The 23,395-nt window shown below is 35.1% G+C and overlaps 1 protein-coding gene across 3 annotated transcripts in view; it reads left to right on the top strand.

Annotated features, from left to right (window-relative positions):
* The first annotated feature begins 7,846 nt into the window (after window positions 1-7,846).
* LOC129001968 (putative polypeptide N-acetylgalactosaminyltransferase 9) overlaps window positions 7,847-23,395 on the top strand; it is a 405,810-nt gene continuing 390,261 nt past the window's right edge. For 2 of the 3 annotated variants that reach the window (XM_054429421.1, XM_054429418.1), the window contains exons 1-2: window positions 7,847-7,884; window positions 14,140-14,433. The gene's annotated coding sequence lies outside the window, so the exon portion shown is untranslated. The remainder of the gene's footprint in view (window positions 7,885-14,139; window positions 14,434-23,395) is intronic. The other variant, XM_054429420.1, reaches the window with a different exon arrangement.

Here is a 23,395-nt window from a genome sequence, read left to right as displayed (position 1 = left end):
TCATCTAACAACATACGGGATCAAAATCTACCAACAATCAATGAACAATGTTTCCTGAACATTACATTCTTCTAAATACGGAAAGCCTTCCAGTTGCACAGGAATTTCTTGTCTCAAAGCATCAACATGTCAAATAGATCTGACATTATCACAGCTGCAATAGATGTCCTATCACGGAACGCGTCTTATGATTCTCTCAACAGAGCTTTCTGCAGTATCGCGTTATGACCTTTGATAAGCGGACAGCAATTTCCTCATCAGCTGACGACACTTTGGCGGGAGATTCGGAGATCGTCTGCACTGCACATCAGCTGTTGACACAACAAATAGACACCGATCATGCGAATGGTCTTGTAGCCAATGTGAAGTTTTAGTCGTGTATTATTGCGAAAATGATCTATGCAGGAAATAGGAAATGTTTTCCGAAAAATGTATCCGGTGATTGGTGATAGTTTGTTCATCCAAAGCATCTTTCAAGCCATAAAGGACGGCCTAGAAAGGATTGCGGTGTAGGTAAAGTAAGACAAGGTAAAACAGAATACAGACGGATTATGCCAACGGTCTTGTAGCCAATACGATAGAGTTTAAGCCATAAATTATTGTAAACAACGACTATCGATTGGGATTTGTAGGAAATAATTGTATGCTGAAAAGAACACTTTGACCTTGTGGTTGCTGTAGTTCCAACACTCCAAACCTAAAAGAACGACCTAGAAAGAATTGCGGTGGGGGTAAAGTATAACATAAATGGTCAGAAAGAGAGTGAACCCTTTGGACTTAGGTAAGGCCAAGATGGATGGAGTATAATACTCCATATACACATTACTCCATACATCTTAGGCAAACACGACATAGTTATAAAGAAGTGTGATCAGTTTCCCTAGGCTACAGTCCACAAAACGAAGGAGGTTTATTGGTGTGTAGTCTATGTGAAGTCCCACACTACCTGCTGTGGGGGAACAAGGTGGTCTAGTGGTAGAACGCGGTACTTTGATCCCTGTGTCCCCGGGTTCAAATCCCGCGAGATCACCAACGCCGCAATCCTTAGGGTTTGAAGAAAACTGAAAATGATTCTGAAATAGAGCCTAGCGTTATATGGTTAAAATACGCAACTTTATAATGACTGTATTGTGTATTGAGAATGATAAATTATAATGATATCCAATTCCATTCATGAGAATAGCATTTGTTTCAGCTTTACTGCATTTGTTTTAAGACCTCGCTCTCCTCGTCCACCAGTAATGATCCGAAATGATTGACATAGTTTGTCATCACAAGCAATCGATGTATCATTAATTAATGAACCCGTAGATTCTTGAGTGTGTTCCAATTACTGTCAAAATGTTTCAGACATGAAGTTGTATGCTTTCACTTTTAAGTGAGGATAAATCTGTTTGATTACGGATTCTTGTTTTATGTATGTAAATTCAAACTTGTTAATTAATTATACACACTCACCTACCTCTCCTTTAGTGATGCAAATAAAACAAAATCAGAAAAACTACGGTAGTACTTTTTATTACACTTCTATTTACAAAATTGATGTAACACAACGACAACAAAAACAGAACCATATGATAAATAATTAGTTAAATGAGATATTCATAATTTTTACAGACCAGGAGATATAACACTAGTTATGATTGTTGGTTACAAGGAATACTAATTTTTCTTTTTGAATTATATTTTAAAGTGTTATGAGTTAGAGATTTGCTGATTAGTTAAAGTGCTCGCCTGACAATCAAAAGGCCGTAAGTTCGATCCTGAAAAAATTCAATAGCTTTTTGACGGTTCGAACCGGACCCAGCTGTTCCTGATCATTGGGCTTTAAATAAAGTATCATGAATGATTAAACAAATAATGACCTTAGTAAGTAACAAAGCTACACAGATCATCTCACACCATTCTACACTCACTCTTCCCTCACATTTGGGTTAACATACCTAGGTGGCGTTCCCATCTCAAATAATTGTTTGATAATAATTAAAAATAAATTTGATTAAGGACCTAATTAAAACAGCCCAAGGATTAAAGGGAATATTCATTGTAATGCTGGTAACTATACAAGAAATATAACGAGTTGTGAGGTTTCTGAGAGAAGTGTGGTATTAAGGGAATTTTCACTCGCATACAAAAGGGTTGGATATTGTATGTAGATGGCTCCTTTATTCTGCAATATAATCCTGCATTTTCATTGTCTTGTATTAACCCTAATTCTATTATGAGTCTTTAAAGGATTCTTCATCCAAAGGTAAAGCACATAAAAGAATGGTAGTGAACATTGTTTTTGTGCTCTATATGTCTCAAACACCTTCTATACAAATTTGTACACTTAGCTATATTATTATATTTATAAATTAATTTTTTTTCAGACAGGGATTTTTCATGGACCAAATCAAGTACAAATATGAGTATATCAAAATTACTTTGGTGAATCTCTTTGAATAAATGTTAATACTGCAACTTTTTGCGTTTTTATAAACCCCTAAAAAACAAACACAATCAGTCAATGCAGATTGAAACATGCCCTTCATAGTATGATGACATGAGAACAGAGTTCAGAATTATTTTTTATAAGATTGATGAAAAATATTATTCTACACCTATTGTGATAAGAAAGCTAACAGTGTGTGTTACCAACTTGTTTTCATAATGGATGTTCCAAACCAGTATGTCACAATGGATTTCAATTTATATGCATACTATTGTTAAAATTATTATGGTAATTTTGAACATCGATAGTAATGACCAGAGCAGTGTTAATATAAAGGGTGGGAGCGATCACGAAATAGTTCATAAGAACAAAGTACTATTTTTCTTTATGTCTGTCCTATGTATACATATTTTCCAAAAATACAATTTAACATGACTTGCAAGTGCATTATGTGACAAAATCCCTTGACAAGTTCGCTGGTTCGATCCATACCAAGCTGTAATTTTAAATTTAACGCACAACTACTATCGAAAAAACACATATTCAACCTACATCTGTAATTTTGTGCAGTCAACTTCACTTGTACTGACAATGTTTTGTTTCATGATAGTTTTGATAGAAAAACAGACAAAAATGTTCGAACCTACATAAAGGGAAAATTGAAAATATTGTCTATATTCCATCACTAAACAATGCTGTTGTAGACAGACAATGTATATCGCAGATTGCAGTCTAGACGAGGTTTCAAGGTCGTCGGCAGAGTTGTAGAGATTTAGAGATTAGAGATTAAAGATGAGTAGTAAGGACCTGGGACATGTCATTACTATGATTGTAGCCTCGTCCGCGGCCAGTCCTACAATAATTACACATGGATAACATCATTGTCATTGTGGAGATTCGCACCTGCTGCCTTCCCGCCACAATGGTATGCACAATGGTGTGTAGCAATGGTATGCAACAATGGTGTGCACAATGGTCGCAACAATGGTAGTTGTCTTTGTGTGGTTTTTCTCGTTGTTGGGTTATGTATGAGTAATGTGTTTAATGGAAATTACAAAACATCGATTGTTTTGTAATGCAGCAATTTGTTTTGCCATTAAATTTGTTTATTTAAGTTTGATTGGGCGTTGCAATTAAGAGTGTAATGAAATAGAACGTTAAATAGAATTTATATTTAAACATTTACATTTTGAGTCGTTGAATTAATTCTAGAAATAATCAGTTCAACGATAGTTTTGAGCGCTGGTCAAAATCTACATTACAGGATCAGTACCTATCAGACATAAATTACTATACAAAGTTAAGCTAAAATTGCCTATATTTTATGTTTTAAATTGGAAAAATTACCTTTTGGTATGTTAAACATTTGAGACGGCCAACCACTTTTACCAACGGTGCAACATTTATTATCTTATAAAATATAATAAAAATACATTTGCCTATGACATGTTGAGGGAGGAATGAGATATACAAAATAGAAACAAGTAATATTAATTAAACTAGAGAACCCGTGCGGCTCAATGAGCCGCATAGTATGAAACATATCGCTGAGGAAAACCTTATGCTTAAATTCAAGTAGCTTTAGTTACATCTTAGAGTTGTTTGGACAATTGTTAGAAACTAATATAATTTTAAATATCTCTATTGAAACAAATGTTCTAACTGTTTGCTTCGCACATGAATTTAGGTTTTTGGATGTTCAATTGACTAAATAATAAAAATCGACAAATAAAGGAAATTCTGTACAAGTATGTTTCATCTATACAACACATAGGCCCATTTATTAACCCAATAAACACACTTTTGTACCTTCCCTGTAGCAGCAAACCCAAGTAATCATTAAACCTAAATCTACTACTCAATGGGGAATAAATCTGACTTGTTAAAGCAAAATATTTTCGTGAAAATACAGGGAAATGTGTATTTTCTAAGATTGCAGTTTTCCTGTGTTGGGTTTGAGTATTTACATGTGTTTGTTGCAACAGTGAAGTCTACAGTTTGTAGCATATTTATTGCTTCTGGTATATAAGTTTGAAAATGGCCACCTCTTTGTGGAACACCCTATATATAAGACTAGTGCACCTGTTGCTCGAATTCGAGCAATCGCAAAGTATTCCAGGCGTTATTTCAAAACGAATAGCAGTCATAATTTCCGCTTACCGATTATATCAAAAATACTGTAATCAATCACTCCACTACAGTTGTTATCGAAACTGAAAACGAACTCGCTCTGAAAACGAACGCTCACTCCACTCCAATTATTGAAACTGAAAACAAATTAATCCACTCTGAAAACGAACGCTTTTGTGTGTATCATATGTGTTTACTATGCACAGCTGTAATTAATACAAATTTTTCGTCTGTTAAATAGACAAAATATTTTCTTCATAAGAAATACATTGGGATTTTGATGGCCTGTGGATGGAGCAAAGCCCGAGAACTTTTACTACAGGTATTGGTGAAAGGGGGCGTCTACACAAAAAATACTTAATTTGGAGACATCGTTTGTAAAAATCCGTCCATTATTAACGGAGGAGTAGTGTTTCGTAGAAATCGCCTTCACGTATTATATATAAGGATATTTTACAATATCAATCACATTTTTCAGTCACACCTGTCATCAGGTTCAAACAGAAACCTAAAACATTTTAAGTATACACTTAAGAGAGAATATTTTATTTTCGAAAGACTATATTACACAACAGCACTAATACGAATTTTAATAAGTTAAATAAAGTTGAGTGATATATTGTTCATTTGGCGATCAAAGCTTTATTTCCTCCGTGGCAATAACGCCGCGTTATAAAGAATATAAAGGCGCGGCGTTATGGCGTGATGGGACATAAGGGATGGAACGATGCCACAAGTGTTGGTATACACTCATTGTGCTCATCTCACCCGTTATTACTTCTAAAATCACTTTCTTATCCTTATTTATATGTGAAATAGAGTGCCTTGGGCTATGAAGTAAGAATACTCCTTTAATGCTTGAATACTTTTCAATGAAATGACGACCATACAAAGTAGGCATTTTAAACCAAGTATGAATGGAGATGAGTAGCGCGATCTTGTAGTCTTGGTAGTGACTAAGGCCGACTTATTCCTTAGACACAGCTATTAATTAATAGCCCATACTTGCTAACGGCAACTAAGGGACCTACAGTTTATAGTGGAATCCGAACCACATTTTTGCCTTGGTATATATGAATTGGTCTAATTTTCAGGATAGTACTGCGGATAGTCGTAGTAGTCACTCGTGCGGACGTTAATCCACACCAGGGAGTATAGCATCCACAGTGCATGCATATAAATATCCACAATTCGTAACCTGCTGAATTACAGGACGACGCCACCCGTCCCAGTTATGTTTTCCCAGCGGAAATTTAAATATTTTTTCGACATAAGCAATTTGGAAGGATAAATGGGTTGTGGTACTCATGTTGAGTGTTATTTGGAAATTTAGTGATTTATTGTACTAAAGTGTGGACAATATATGTTAATGAAACCAACCAGGTTATTCAAAAAAATAGTTGAAAGCGTTGTTCATAGTTTCGTGCTAATGCAATCTTGTAAATAAAAATATTATCCATTTGTCTCACGTGCTTTTACACAAAATCATCCTTCTTTGGACAAACATAGCGATCATAAAGGACGAATAAAATGTATAATTTGAAAAAAAAGTACGTAGTTTTAAGCAAAATTGCACATTAAATCAATTTGACGTAATTTTAAAACAGATTTCTAAATATTATGATATTATATTATGTTTAAATATCATGGGGAGTGAGATTTTCTAGTGGTAGAGTGGTTCTGAAGGTCCCGGGTTCAAATCCAGCCAATCACTAATGAATTTTATGAAAGAGATAATACCACAACCTCAAAGCCTAGCGTGAAGTAATGAAAATAAATCTCGGGCTAGAACTTAGTGATATAAACAAAAATTATAGCATAATTTCGCCGAGGTTTTAACAAAAACCTATATTTATACATTCAAATCGAACTAAACTGACCCATTAAATCATGAAAATTAAACATAAAAATGACAATGGTATGAAAACCAAAGTGTTTTCTCTAAAAATACATTCAGGAATGTTTTATCAAAAGATTAAATCGTCTTTCAAAAGATGGGAAATGTTTTCATCAAAACCAAAGGAAATTAAAGATGGTTTTCAGTTGTAATTAAACAATGACACCTCCCTGCTCTCTCCTCTTTTCGTTCTTTTCACCACTTGATTCCTTCTTCACCTCATTTTACAATTATCAGAGAAAACAATACGGTCTGAACGGAGTAATTGATTTTCAATCATGATGAAACAAAAGTTAGTTTGTAAATTGTATTACAACATATATTAAATTTTTTTACATCACATTTTCAATTATCGTTTACCTTGACCCACAAAAGTTATGTGTGTGTGTGTGTGTGTGTGTGTGTGTGTGTGTGAATGGATAAACAATATCTGTGCATATATAAAAATATCACTAAACAGTTGCGGGGACTTTTTTTTATATATCAGTAAAGGATTTAGGCCTTAAAAATAATAGGTAAAGAATAAGTAGTTTACATATAAATTGTGTTAATGTATTTTTTATTTAAATACCGTCAGTTAACTAATAACTCTATTCCCATAGTCCGATGATAGAAACTCGATCGAATAAACGTAGGTTTACACGTTAAACCGCATAATTTTTACTCAGTTGTTGTTCTACATATATATGAATGTGAATGGATGGTGTTTGTGGCATCTGTGGACATAAACAAGAATAAGCAAAGCGATCCCAGGTTCAGACCTATGAGATCTAGGGTAATAGGTAGATTATTCCCTATGTAGAGAATTCACTTACATTACTCAATTCAAAAATATTATGATTATTGACCAGTTACTAAAACTTAAAAAAATAACTCAATGAATTAGGGTAAGCCGGGTTTTCCTAGGCGTGGAAGCGGAGAGCGGAGAGAGGAACGCGGAGAGCAGACTCCACTTGTCTTAGGTAATTTAATGTTACTGTTTTCCTACAAGCGAAGCGGAACACCATGTTAATCTCTATTCCGCTCTCCGCGTTCCTCTCCGCTCTCCGCTTCCACGCCTAGGAAACCCCAGCTTTAACTCAATGAAGAGATAATATCGTGGATAATCGTATACCGTACTAAAGGATTTAATTTCAAACATATTATTTAGTTGTCTTCCTTACCAATTTTCACGATTGATTTAATTTTTTAGCTTATGATTTAGCGCATTCACTCCTTGCTTTTCAATTATTTCGAGTTCACTTTCAAAGATCCAGTATTGCTGACCAACTGTATTTATTACGGTTACAATACGAATTGTAATTTAACAGCTGATCCTATACATGAATGTTTAAGCACAGTCAGATTGTAAACAACAGACAGCCAAAATAGTGGAAATGGAATCTAAATTGACACATTTCTTGATAATTGCAACCAAATTAAGGTATGTAAAGCACTCTTAAGTATGTAGATTTAAATATTTGAAAAGTAAAAGGGTATTGCATTATTATTTTTACCTGGAATTCAGTTTGAACCATATAGTGCAAATTTGCTCATGGGTCACCTCTTAAAAAATAATTTGGAAATAATAATTGATTCGTAATTTAAAAAAAAATGCTTGCTTATCATTAAAAACAAATCATTATGCAGTACCTTGCTGGAAGATTGCAAGCCTATCATGTAAGTGGTGGGTAATGTATCTCATATTTATTTATGAACAGCGCAAGATGGAGCGGGTTGTCAACTCCTTCACAAACTAAAATTGATAACGGTTATTGCAGCGTTTTGCTCAAGTTTTCAACGGGTTTATAAACAATGAAGTTACTTACTAGGTTGTTCTTTCAATGGATATAGTGTTGAGATAAATGTTTACAACGTTTGATAAAAAGATTCGTAGGATTTTAGATGGTACATGATAATGATAGTGAATTCAGATAACCACGTTATGTTATCAATTATTTTAAAGATTGTAATTTTTCAACCTTTTGACCCATACATGTATTATCTTCTTAGAGGTGGTTTTTAATCGGCTAATTCTTAAATAATAACCCATACATCTCAAAAATTGAATAAAATTTGTGTTTTTTGTTTTTGGAGACATCAAAATCATCAAATCGGACAACTAAATTCGTCCCGGATTTAGGTCTTACCCATCGATCTCTATTACTACAACGTCTTACCATGAGGCCTACGGCAACAGATTATTTCCTATAAAACTCATTATGAACAAAAAACCTTTGTATTAGATAGCTTCTTCCTGTAAATATTACACGATGAACTACTCAATAGCAAAGACGCATTTTCCTTAATTTCAACATCCTAAATGTATTGCCTACTTTCTTAAAAGTTTCAAAACTTTATCTTGAAGACACAATAAAAACGATAGTGAGAACGACAAGTGACAGTGTTCGTGTAACATGTTCCACTGCGGTAACGGTTGTCGTGTAACATGTTCCGCTGCGGTAGCGGTTGCAACGTAACGCCCACAGTTGCAACTGTCACCGCGCCGTGACATCGTGGCCCACGACGGCGATGATCAAATTAATAATTTCCCAGTCAATTAGTCGTGTTTCCCAGACACTCGTTCTCGGGTGAAAGTGCAAGAACTTTCACTTTCGAGAGATCTTGGCGCATCCTCTACCTCTCTGCCTAGTCACAAGTCACCCATCTCCCATCTGACCTACTCCCGGTCCCGGCTGTGGTGTGGGTTACACTGGATTTGGCTATTTGATTCTTTCTATTAAGTTTTCTAAATTTTACTAAATGCTATGTAACCTTATATACACTGGTTGGTCGATACATGGTCAGTTATGTTTATTACTTTCCCACATTTGTTAAAGAGGAGACTGTGTTTTCAATGATTTTAAATGGTGATTTTATATAAGTTCAAGTACACATAGCATGAACATCACTAGATCTATCATACTGATTATTTGCACGATTAATTATAAACTTTAATGCGATGTTCTTAAAATAAAAGTAAATATGGCTGCACTTTACTTTAGGTTCTACACAAACAACCGAAAGAAAATATCGATTATTCGATTGTTTCATTCGATATATCGTTTGGTTAGTTAGGTTAGGTTAACCTTACCTAACTAACCGAACGATATATCGAAAAATCGATATATCGATCGATATTTTCATTCGAATGAGTGTAGGACCTAAAGTAAAGTGCAGCCGTAAATATTTTTAAATATCAAAAAGTATTACAGTACTAATCAATAGACGTTTGTTTTAATGTACTCACCAAGTATCCAAAATAATGTTTCCAAAGTTTCAAGTCACTATGTATAAGGTTTTGACCTATGTGTACTTAAAGGTCAGAAAAACATACTTGAAAATCACAAACATTGAACACTTCTCATCATAACCTCAACCCTCCAGGGCATCATTATCTTCTCTCCTTCCATCATCTAGACTGGTCTCCATGAAATCTTCTAGAACCCAAATTTCGTATTTTAGCCATATTTGCATAGTTTATCACCACAAAAACTATTTCATTACAGCATAAGTTTGAAAGTTGAACTCACAACATAACCCAAAAATATACTCCACAACAAAACACATCTGACAGCTGCCAAAATTACAAAAATAAATAAAAAATAATACCATTCGGTAACCAAGACAACAGTGTTTCCAATCCTACACCAATGGAATGCATGGTGGAAGGAAAAAACATAGGTGTGCTATTCCCACATATTTTGACGTCACTCGGATTGCAAACAAAAGATCGCATGATTGTAACTGTCAAATTAGTATTTGTTTTGATTTGGTTGTTATTGTTTTTATTATTATAAAAACAATAACAATCAAATCAAAACAAATACATACTAATTTGACAGTTACAATCAGGTGATATTTTGTTTGCATTCCGAGTGACGTCAGAATATGTGGGAATAGCACACCTAATGAATGGAATTATAAAAATAACTTGTATTAAAAGTAGTAATGATACTATAAGCAGTGTCAGCCGATAACTGTGGCAGCTTAGACCTGATTTCGCAAAAATAATCTGTAGAAATCTTTATATATTTACTAGCTGACCCGGCGAACTTCGTATCGCCTAAGTTATAGGTTTCCCCTAAGACAGACCGATGGAAAGAAAGTACCGTTACGTTTAATTTTCAAGATGATCTCGTTCGCATCGCTCAATCACGTCCTGGTTGAAGTTCGTTCGCTACGCTCACTCACCTTTGGGTTGGAGCTCGTTCGCTACGCTCACTCACCTTTAGGTTGGAGCTCGTTCGCTGTGCTCACTTGCCTTCAGGTTAGCTCGTTCGCTACGCTAACTCGCCTCCAGGTTGAAGTTCGTTCGCTACGCTCACTCACCTTTTGGTTGCAAATTAGCTGTCATAAATGTAAAAGAAATAATAGTGCTGCACCCTGTTGGTAATCCTTGTAACTTTAATGCTATTGAACATCATAGAACAGAACCAACCTGTTTAATTGAAACAGCTGTTAAGATTCATTAATTCCATTTCTCATAAGGTTAACATGGGAAACTCCAGAGCCACTGGGGCGGAGCCCTTTTAAGAATTTCGAAACGGGAAATAGTTTACGTCCGATTCGCATACCTACAGAATTTACACACCAAATTTCATAACGATCGGTGAAGTCGTTCCGGAGGAGTTTGCAGACAAACACTGTGACACGAGAATTTTATATATTAGATTTTTACCATAAAAAGGTTCTTTTATATACTTAGTGTAATATCTTGTCTTTGTCAGGAAGAAATGGAGATTATCTTATTATAATAACAAAAACTGCATTTTTTATAACATAAAAGGTACAGTCTCTCCCTTTGCGTTAATATATATAAATGTACCTGAAATGCTTATCACAACGGAATTGATAATCTGCCGTAATCTTACGAAGTTTTCCAAGGACGCTAGACTCTCGCCAGGGATTGTTTTTCACATTACTTCAGGCTAGGCGTAGGGTTGCGGCATTATAACTTGGATAAAATCTGTTGGTATTTGGAGGGATTTGGACCCAGGAAATCGCCCCCCTAGATTTACATAGCGATAAGATAGTGCTGGACTTAAACCAGCATGTTTTGTCTTATCACTCCTAGAACCTTGTACTAGAAAATCGATGTTGGGTAGCATCTTAAGCTAACACGGGTTTTATTTAAATAAATGGCGAATTTGCAATTTTAGGTGAAAAAAACTTTACACGAACAAACAACAAATACAAAATAATACAGCTCAAAGTTTTCCAATAATCTTCAGATGTCATACAAAATACACATAGGCAACTGTCAACAATATAAGGATAAGTGTATCTTACTGAGAAAACCTAAAGTGTTAAGTAAATGTTTATGTCAAAAGTTGTTGCTTGTTCATTCTTCGCAAACGGTTTCATAACTTTTTCATCCTTAATCCTTCCATTTTTCACAGAACTCTCTTTGTTTCAAGTTTTGTAAGCATTTGAATTTAGAGTTTGGATTTCTTTCACAAACATGAACATTGTTGAATACAGCTTTTGCGAAGTGTATGTACTAATGTCTGCTTAGTATTATTTTGTCAAACCCAGTCGGTTTACTATGTAGAGGAACTTTTTAGACTCTTAGATATCCTTGCGCCAAATGAGCAAGAACACTGTGGACCTCTGTGTAGTGTTTTGTGTCATTATAATCCTCTTAGGCGACTTATGGCTAGTCTTCCTGTCTGTTGTAACTGTCATTATCCAACCACGGGTTTACTTGTGATATTACACTAATTAAAACCGCTTAGGGTCAGATATTTAAGTTTTAATTTTAGGCCTAAAATTGAGGGGTTCTATAAACTGGGATAGCACCCATGGCTCAGCAGAGCGTATGTACTAGCGGTTAAAATTCTATGTCCAAAAAGGAATTTAGCTGAAAATTTAAAGTTAATATTGGATCTTACTAGATTCAGGTCAATAATGTGTTTTTTAGCTAATGTAGTGAACAATTAATTACTCTCTTACTATTGTTACCAGGGAGTAAGCTGGTTGGTCTCGTAGAACTGCGGGGTCTCTGTTCCAAATGTCTTGAGTTCAAATCCAGTCAATTGCCAGTGGATCTTTAAATATGTTATAATGCCTCGACCTTCTAGGACTAGTCTGAAGTAATGTGTAAAAACAGTTCCGGGCTGGATCCTAGCGTCCTATGATGGGAATGTGGGATTAAAATAACTAGTAAAACAAAATAAAAAAATATAACTTTTGTACCCTTGGATTGTTGTATTTGATTTCCCTTAAGTTTGATTCAGATTGATTGAATCTGTGTAACCTAAAGAAAATCAATAATTTCGCCAATACACAGACAGAGTAAGAGCTGATTAAATGATTTTTTATTTTGTAATGAATACAAACCAATATTTAATTCAGAAAATCCCCATCTCCATATTTTGAACTTCCACGTGGCGTAGCCTAAAATGGTTTCAACGACTCGAATAGCCAGTTAAAATAAGTATATTTTTATGTTTCAAATGAAACACAAAGACTTCCAAATTAATTCTAATCCGCTTTCGTAGTGTTTATTAAACAAGTTGCAATCCGAAATCATGGGTAAAAACGTTGAATTTGAATTTAAATGAAACCACATCACAATATGGAACACAGTACAGGAATCCAATATATTTGGGTATGTTGAAACAACTTTAGGTATAACTCAATAACCTCTAACTAATAACATTGAAAAGCGTCCTTTGACTATTTATTTTACTGATGTACTAAAATACTGCAAGTTCGAAGAAAATGCCTCAGAGTGTGTCGTATAAAATATAACACATAATATGCATAATATATGCTTCTTCAGCATTGTCCGGGTTGATAAATTTACGGAAAGTAAACTTTAGGTGTTTTTAGACGTATCTTTTATTTACTTTCCGTATAAAATATGAAACACTGTAGGTGGAAAAATAGGTTCAACCCAGAGATCTGTAGCACTGCGTTGAACGGGTTGAGCATTGATTTCAGCGGAACTGTTATGAATGGGTATAGAATTTTTACTAACACACATATAAACATCATGTTTGCGTTTTCAGAGAGCTGTTTTACATGTACAGGTATTTTCGTCAACATTTTGTGGGCAGTAATTCATATGAATTACTTTATTTATTCTTTATTGATATTAATGATTGACTCTATTATTGAACTATATCCTGTCAATCCGAATACAACAAATAATTGATTCCATTTTTAGCTATATCCTCTCCAAATGTTTGGTAAAATTTAGCTGTACTTCATGAATAAAATCATGACCATAATCCTCTAGGCAAGGAAAAAACTTTTCAGAATAAGGAGACACTTCAAAACGATCTAAACAGTCCTGATGTCAAATAAACAATATTTTTTTATAATTTCTCTCTGTGATTGTACCAAGGAACAATAAGGTAAACTTTTCAAACATGTGCACGATAAAAATTGGCTTATCAACAAATGTCCAGACATCATTGAGGATTTGTAAAGTTAACGCTTTGACTATTGATAAAACTTCAGTATCCAATAGTCCATGGTTAAACGTATTGTTTGAAAAGATGGTTTGTTTTCCTTACTAGAGTTTGTTTTGCTATGGCATAACATTGTAGAGTAGAAAGCATTGTGTACTTTCTAAATATGTATTTTTTCGTAGTTAACTTTGAATGACTATTTTTTATTTTATTTTGAAATTGCAATGAATGTTTTTCCTTGTTTTAGGCAATTATAGAGTTTTCATCCTGATTTGCAGGACACGCATTACCAATGACCCGGATGAACCGTGAGCTTACCGTCAGTGAGAGTACGTGCCGCCAGGAGCGCTACAGTCAGGGGGAGGTCGGGAGCAGCCGAGTGTAGCCGAAACCGATCGGGTCAGTTCGACCGGGACAGCCGCAACGGTAACGTCGTCAACAGTGACAACTGTCGTGTCGATACTTGTGTTGTGATAGTGACAAATTCATATCATAGTGCTGCATAGCTACTGGAGGATTATACTGTGTTCCACGACCACTGGAGACTACTCATTGGCTCTGCTAAATAACAGGTTAGTCGTTCCAGTAGGTTGACCTCCTTCCTGTTTCTAGGTTATGTTTGACCTGTGATTCCGCAATTAATTGTTAACGGTTCTCAAGTGGACAATGTTGTGCGTTTACGTTGCCCCAGAATGGTTATTGGTCGATATCGTATGATTTTGCGACTGACCATTGTTGTAAAACACAGGTAAAACCACTACACAATACACAATACACAATCCCTGGTGTTTTCTATAATGTTGACATATTTATATGTTACAGCTGTTAGACCTACTATTAGTGTCCTACAAAATAGCAATTGATTATTGTTTAATTAATTGTTCCATTTTAAAATCTAGGGCAGCCTAAACTTATTTCTTGAGATACCATAGCACGTTTTACATAGGCCTACGTCAAATATAATAAAATAGTATTTTACAAGAGAGCAAACGTACGAAAACCAATAACTAGAAAATATAATAATGGGAAACAACAGATAAAAACAGTATGACGCCTGGTAAAATGTCTAGTTCGTGACAAACAAACAAATCATCGATAGGTTTTTACCTTTCCATGTTCTGAGTTGAGAGAATGGGTAAAATTGCAGTTTAACTTCTTGTATGTTTACAAGAAATACATCACGTAAGGTTACGTCAAATTATTATGGATACAGTAGTTTCAAATATTGTTTACGAGAAGGATCTATGCATTGCTACCTTGATTAACTCTTCTTTTGTATCGTACTTCACCTTACCGCTGATAAAAATTTTAATCTTTACTGTAACGAATAACATCTTAAATTAATTGATTAATTTTAGGTCAATTCATTATCTGAACTGCAAAAAGAAAAAAAATATTAATTCATATAAACCCACTTTTTAGTTTTTTACCCACAATCCTCTAGACTTGACCTGATCCGGTTAATGTCCAACATACGGTGTCCGCTATGATTGGGATTAATGATTCTCTTTCAGCTGGCTTTAGTCCCGTGTTGTCAACTTACCACGGCACAACTGGATAAAAACATTGCAATTAATCCTGATTTAGCTGGCTGTTAACTCTAATAAGCTTTTCTATGTTTGATTATTGATTATTAACATTTCAAATTGCCGAGATTGGTTGTTAACATTTAATTGTAATTACATCTGCTGTTTTGTAGTTCAGCGTAGCTCAATTGTTAGATGTTTAATTAAATAAAAAGTGTTATTTGCGATTTGATTAACTTAACATAAAACATAATCACGGTGAAATTTAAAAAAAAGCTAGTTTTGGGTACCTGAAAAGATTACTTAGGCCTTTCTCCCAGACTGAAAGTTTTTTCGAATGTCATTATCTTCTTCATAAATTTACCATACCTATTGTGAAACATATTTTTCCCTCTCGCTAAATACATCAGACCTTTTATCACCTTAAACACGTCAGAAACGTGTCAAATCAAATCAAATCAAATCAAAGCTTTATTTTCCAATAGACATTACAAATGCATGTGGAATGGTCAATGAAGGTATTATGTTGGGAAACATTTGTCAAGGAAGAGTACAATAGATGTAGAGTACAAGGTCAAATCAAAATATACAAAGATAATATAAAATACATGCAGATGAGGATAACTATAAGAGAAAAAAAAAGTACAATCATTACTCAATATTTAATGGTTTAGGAAATTCTAAAAAATCGTTAAGTTTGTAGAACGGATTCTTAACTAGCCACATATGAATTTTAGCTTTAAAAACTTTGTAAGGAAGTGATAGCAATTTGTTGGGCAATTTATTTAGACATTTTAGGCCCAGAATTTTATGACTTTTCTTTGTTTTGCTCAGTCTAACATGGGGTATATCAAATTGATGTCTGTTTCTAGTTTGAAAATCATGAAAATCACTCCTTATGGCATGTGAGTCCATTTCCTTAAAACTAGTTAACATGATATTAAATATATATAAATTAATAACAGTTAAAATATTAAATTCAATAAAAATGGGGCGACAATGTTCCTCAGGATCAACCCTAGCCATTATGCGCAGGACCTTTTTTTGTAATATTAAGACATCGGAGACATGAGAACTATTACCCCAAAAAATGATACCATAGTTCAAGGCAGACTGAAATAAAGCAAAGTAAACTGATCTTAAATAACTAATAGGAACTAAATCATTAAGCTTACGAAGAAGGCAAATCATTCTACTTAACCTAGTACAGAGTTGCGTTATATGATCAGACCAAGTCAGTTGTTTGTCAATATGGACACCTAGAAACTTTACCACATTGGACAGTTCAGCTTCAAGTGGGCCTATATCATGTAGAGGTCTAAGGCAAAATATGACTGATTGTGTTTTGTCTTTATTCAAAAGAAAACTATTAGCTGAAAACCACTCAGCAGCAGTATTGACTGTGTTTCTGACATTTGACTTAAGATGCAAAAGGTCACTGTGACAAGATAGCAAGGTAGTATCATCCGCATAGAGATAGGAATTGCAACTAAGATTCATAGGCAGATCATTTATAGCAATTAAAAACAGAAGGGGGCCCAAGACGGAGCCTTGAGGTACCCCACAGTTGCTGAGGGCGATGGAGGACCATTCACCATCAGCGTATACCGCCTGTCTACGATTTGCTAAATAAGACCACAAAAGATTTAGAGCACTGTTTCTGATTCCATAAAACTCCAACTTATGCAGCAAGATCTCATGGTCAACACAATCAAAGGCCTTGCTAAGATCAATGAAGGTGGCCCAGGCAAAATCTTTATTTTCAAAAGCCCTGTGAATGTCCTGAACCATGGCATCAATTGCATCCACAGTGGACTGTCCAACTCTAAAGCCAAATTGTTGTTTGTTAAAGAGAGAATTATTTTCAAAAAAGCTGTTAATCTGATTGTGAATAATATGTTCTAGAACCTTGGACAGAACAGGTACTAGACTAATAGGCCGATAGTTTCCTGGGCAGTTTTTATCCCCTTTTTTGAAAATAGGACAAATTTTGGAAATTTTGAGACAATCAGGAAAGAATCCCCCCTGTAGACAGGCGTTTACACAGTAAGTCAATGGTGAAATTATTACATCAACAATTTCTTTAATGAACCAGTTGGAGATATCATAGATATCTTTGGATTTGGTATTTTTCATTTTAGTTATGACTGACATAACCTCACTACAAGTGACCAAAGAAAAGTGAAACTCTGAATTGTTGAAAGGAACTTTTTGTAAGAAATGATCATAAGTATTTGCAGGTTTCTTAATACTGTTTCTAATACTGTTAACAGAGTTAATAAAAAAACTATTTAGTTTATTTGGATGAAATGGAAGCTTATTACCGCTTCCGAGAGATTGGGAATTTTCTTTTACAATTGCCCAGGCTGATTTACATTTGTTGCTGGAGTTTTCAATGAATAGGGCATTATAATTGAGCTTGGCCTCCTTTACTGCCCGTTTGTAGTTCTTAACTAGGGTCTTATACTCTAACTTACAAAGATTGTCACTACTTACACAGGTCAGATCATAGGCATGTCTTACCTGCTGCCTGAGCCTGTCAAGATCAGGAGTGTACCAGGCACGTGACCGTTTCCCTTTTGGGTTTGGTTTTGAGCGAGACTTGCACACAGGAAAACACTCGTCAAACACATGCATAAAAATTTCAAAAAATACAGAAAATATGTCGTTACCTGTGAAGTCAGTCGAAGTCCAAAATTGGTCAAATTTATCCTGCCAATTGATCAAGTTAATTTTGAATTTGAAATTTGTGATGTTTTGAAGAGAAAAGTGTCTTTTAAAGGCAAAGGTGCTGATCTTATCAGGCTCATGTATGATATCATTAACTATTCTGAAAAGAATGGCATTATGATCTGAAAAATGGAACGGTTCAATACAACAAAATACATCATCTTTGGGGATGTTAGAAAAAACATTGTCTAGGCAGGCATTTCCTCTGCTAGGCTGGTCATTGTGGAAGTAGATGTTAAACTCCCTTAGAAGGTTGAGAAGAGTTGCCACCGACCTCTTGGTAGTTGTCACGTCAAACTGTGCGTTGACATCTCCACCAATGACGATCCTATGGTTGGACCATTCCGTCACAGACGTCAGGATTTTTTCCAAAGCGTTTAAGAAAAGCCACTCATCACTGTCTGGGGTTCGATATATAGAAATAACAATAAGTCTATGTGAGGTAACAAGGACACCACATGCTTCAATTATTTTCTCAATACAAAAAGACGACAGGTCAAGTGGTCTACAGTCAAGTTCCAAACGAGCGTAAATAAGAGTACCACCTCTGCCATGTTCTAATCTAGAGAAATTGCTGACTAGGTTATATCCGCTGAGGTTAAAAAAGTCTATACCTGCCAGAGGAATCCAGTGCTCAGAAAGACATATTAGATCACACCGCTGGTGCATCGTAAAGTCCTCAAGTAGAGTTAACTTACCCATCAGTCCTTGGATGTTGAGGAAAATAAGAGTAAGCACACAAAAACTCAAATTTGAAGGCATTTTACTTACTTTATTTTTTTTACCATCCATGTTTATTTCTTCGAGTCGGTTGGCACTGATTCCACTAAAAAATTCACAGTCTGAGTAGGCCTATCGTCAGTGGAGCTACTTATCGACCTAGGCCTAGAGGAACGAGGCGGAAAAAAATTGCCGATTAATATACCAGTAGGCCAGATATCAGGGTTCATGATGTCCTCTACACACTCGGGCTGTACACCGATTTTAAAAGAATTGTAAGATGTGTGTCTCGTAGGAAGTTTTTCACAGACAAAACTGAGATCACCACATGATGCTTTCAAATGGTCACCGATGTCACTTTCAGTTGTAGTAGCTTGAAATCTTGTGACATAGATCCAAGATTGGCGAGGAACTGCAAGGAGTTTGTTACTACTGTTCTTACCAGATATCAGTTTAGTCACCCTAGGATTATTACTTTTGACTGATCTAGGCCTAGGTTGTCTGGTCTTTTTGCGATAGCACACTCGCGAAAAACCATCCTCATCCTTACTCCTACACTCTGCATGATCACATGAAGACTCCAAAGACTGAGGCCTAGGACTAGGGTTTGCCGGTGCTTTAACTGAAGATAGGCCTGTAACAGGCTTACTAAGTTTACTACCCTGTATCTTGCCAGTTGAAACACTAGGTAAATTAGAAGTGCATTTTTTAGGCACAATGTTCAGTTTTTCCTTGTTTGCAGCCGATTTAAGTGCATCAGAAAAGGTTTTGGCGGGATAATTTTCCTCACGATTAGGCCTAGACCAAACCGATTCAATATCAACACTGCTTTGTTGTTTCTTGGGCATGATTTCACTGACGAGACCCATAATTACATCAAAAAGTTTATCATTACTTTCTTCTAATTTTGCTAGACGATCACACAATAATTCTATCGTAGCAGGGGGACCATCCTTCAGTTCACAAACAGGAACAGGTGGTTCATGTCCTTCTTCAATGTCTTTCTTGCATGCTGAACAAAACCAAGTAACTATATCACCAAGGCTCACAATACGGTCATATTTAACTTTCCCTAACTTAATACAGTGAATGTGAAACCAATTTTTACATTTTCCTTCACATTGCAGGGCATGGTCATTATTATTAACGATATTTTTGCAGACGCCACATTGACAGTTATCCTCATCTGCCGCCATCTTGATGACGTATCCAAAAGTATTTTAGTGTTTAACATTATCTAGGATATTTATATAGTCTGTAATGGATACCCAGAGAACGATAGGGCAACACTATAGCCCTACCTTAAAAGATACTGGATGAGTGTGACAATCCAGGGGTTAAACCTTTTAGGCACCTGTTCGTTGTGGTCCTTTTCTATAAAAAACAACCGCTATTATGGAAGGGCCACATAGCCCACAGCGCTAGGTTACGAGCTTTTTATACAGGTTGTTCTGTCATACTAACAGATTTTTTAAAGAGTTTGTATCAGAAAATTATCTAAATTAACAATTGCTCTCCAAAACCATTTATTTAATATATTCAAAAGGAAGTCGATTAACAAAAGTTTGGTCATTCTTACTTTCTACCCCTTTACACAGTACTATAGGTATGGGAAAAGTGTTGTCATCGACAAAATATTCGAGTTCGGGTGGAAGTACTCATTTTAGGCGCCACTGAGTTATGTATTGTGGTGTGTTAGTGTATATTTACAAAGATACAGACTACATTTTGCGGTCCGATTTTGAGAAATATTGGTATCCAAGTTACGGTATTTTTGTTGAACTAATGATTTTGATGATGTTTTCCGTAAAACCCCACAAAAAAGATAAATGCTATTTCCACAAAAACGGCTGAAAGATTTTGATCAAAATGTTGTTCCAACGCTGTTAATGTTCCTGTTCAATTGTTACTGCAGTTAACCCATAAAATCGTAGGTGCACTCCGCTGCCCACACATTACAATGGTTTTCCCTTTTAATGGAATTTTGATGTCAGGCTAGTGGGAGGAAGTATGTGTCAGTTTGCTTTACCTTTTATTTGGGGTTTTATGCACAGTAAAACTACGAAATGTTCTGAATACTGTCTAATAGTTTATTTGGATGCCTAATCCATATTTGGATGCCTAATCCATATTTGGATGCCTAATCCATATTTGGATTATGGATTAATCTGAAATAGCCAAAATTAGGCATGCCTAATCTAAATTTATCGGTTAACTTAATTGCATCTACATATTAATTACGTAAGCCTTTTCTTTGCGTCAAAATTGTGGGCGACAGGGAAGTCGTAGAATGACGGGAGAGGGCTCACCAACGGCGGGAAAAATTGTGAAATTCCCAAAATCTTAACACTAATTTTACGTTATATCTAATTTTGTGTTATTATAACACAAAAATAGATATAACGTAAAATAGAATAGCAAACCAATATTTATTAATAAACATGTTTGCTGCCTTTAGCAGTTAAACCTCTGGAATCATTCAAATTCTTTATTGAAAATAACATCAACAAAAGCAAACAAAGACAAACAAGAAACTGTTTTTTACACAAAAGATATGTACTGGGATACCTATCTATCCTGACACATAGATAATTTGATTCTGAGTTTGTTTAAATATTACAATAATTTCTTTTCCATTTGAACTTTTTAGGGACTTGTGTCCCTACAAGTTACTAGTTTTATAGAATTTTGTTTAGGCAAATTTTAGAGGCTTAATCATAATTATTACGATGGTTAAATTCATAATGCTAAAACTCTCGTATCGGGAACCATAAGCTAATTAAACCGCACTTCCAACTTTAGACACATTAATCGTTCAAAACTTGTAAAAAGTCGGTAAGCCTCGATGACACCTCGAAGCCGCTCAGATTCAAGTTTGACAACTCTTACTCATTCAATTATTAAATGTGGACTGATATGTCAATTGTTCTGCAATTACCTAACAGAGATCGTGTCGAATTACTATTTCGTTGTCATCCGTAGGGTTCCAATGTCCAAATTCGTCGTGTATAATTTCGCTCTGTGGGCGGCCTATTGTTCGCTTCACTGGACGCTTTGTTTTAGTCCCGTGGGATGTTATTATATTATTGCTCTGGTTGTTTTTCCGTCCTTGGTTTTGTTACGGTTTCTACGTCTTTGTCCGGGTCTTCCCTGAAGACATGTTGGTGTTTGCTAGGTACTCGAGTACGTAGTGCGAAACTGGTCAAATTAATTTGCTCCCTAAAAAATAAAATTTTACTAAAGTTGTTGTATTTTTACGTAAATTTGTTCTTGATTAGCTTTTTTTAACGTGATGGTACTGATTTACGATAAGTATTGAGAAGTGTAGTATTCTTCTTCGACTTTTATTAAACTATACCGTGACGCTTTGCCAATGTTATGTCTCACCTTCGCATCCAAAAACGCTAGTTTCTAGCCTGGAACTGTTTTTTTTAAATATATTACTTCAGGCTAGGCTTAGGGTCGAGGCATCATCAAATAGATAAAATCCATTGGCGATAAGTGGGATTTGAACCCAGTACCTCTGGATCCGAAGTCGGAAATAATTCTAGACCAACTCGCACCCCCAGATGCTATTTACCATAAACCAATGGACAAAGAAAAATAATGTACCGTAACTTATTGAAATGTGAACGTATACAGATATTCTAAGGCCTATTACAGTATTGCAATCGATAAGTAATTTTCGACCATTTCTCATCTGTGATTGGTCTAATCAGTTGTTACATAAGTAAGTAAATTATAATTCGCCAAAACTCATTTACACATTAATTTTTACGTTACACATTAAACGGAGATCAGTTTGAAGAATCTATCAATAAATCTTGGTTAAATTTGAATTCTCATGTGAAAGTGTTCTGCTACATGCCATTATCGACATTAATTGGATACTTAGCGTTTTTTCCTCTCGTGTCTTCGTATTGGAGAGATAGAGCATGGTTTCCATTAACTCCATTGGAAGTTAATAAATGGTTCATTGCCACTCGATACAGATTAATTTGAACTTAAGAACGTGCAACTATTGAACTTATATTAGTACCTGTGTTTTGATAGGGTTTTGTGATATTGTGGGCGGAATCTACATAGAAAAACGTTCTCTCCTCCTAGGGTTCTGTCCTAGTTTTTAAACGGATGAAGCTAAAACAGGTCATGGTATTATACAGTAGCCAAGCACACATCTTCAATGGTAATTGGCTGGATTTGAATTAGTTACTCCAGAGTAGAAGTCCCGCACTCTAAACACTAGACAAGCTTCGCACATAGATTTCGCATTACTTTATACAATGAGTAGACTATAGTTAAGTTTTCGGGGATGTGGTTATTGTATACTATTTAAAAGCATCCTTTTTATTGCCACAATATTTTTTTGTATTCATTTATTTTCTTTCTTAGAACACTATTTATCGGCAAAAGAAACGATAAAGTCAACTACAATAGTTAAAGATTAGTCCCAGTTCGAGACAATGAACTATAAATAGTGTTTTTTTTTTCAAATAATTCAAATGTACTTTACAAATATTCCCCTTTCTCGTTGTGTCTGAAGCGAAAGCTCGCTAGT

The sequence above is a fragment of the Macrosteles quadrilineatus genome, unplaced genomic scaffold (assembly GCF_028750875.1).
Source record: "Macrosteles quadrilineatus isolate MER2022 unplaced genomic scaffold, UCM_ALF_1.0 Scaffold_9__3_contigs__length_116548681, whole genome shotgun sequence".
Classification (NCBI taxonomy): domain Eukaryota; kingdom Metazoa; phylum Arthropoda; class Insecta; order Hemiptera; family Cicadellidae; genus Macrosteles; species Macrosteles quadrilineatus.
Note: the sequence above shows the minus strand (reverse complement) of the source record. Positions and strands in the feature narration are given on the sequence as shown.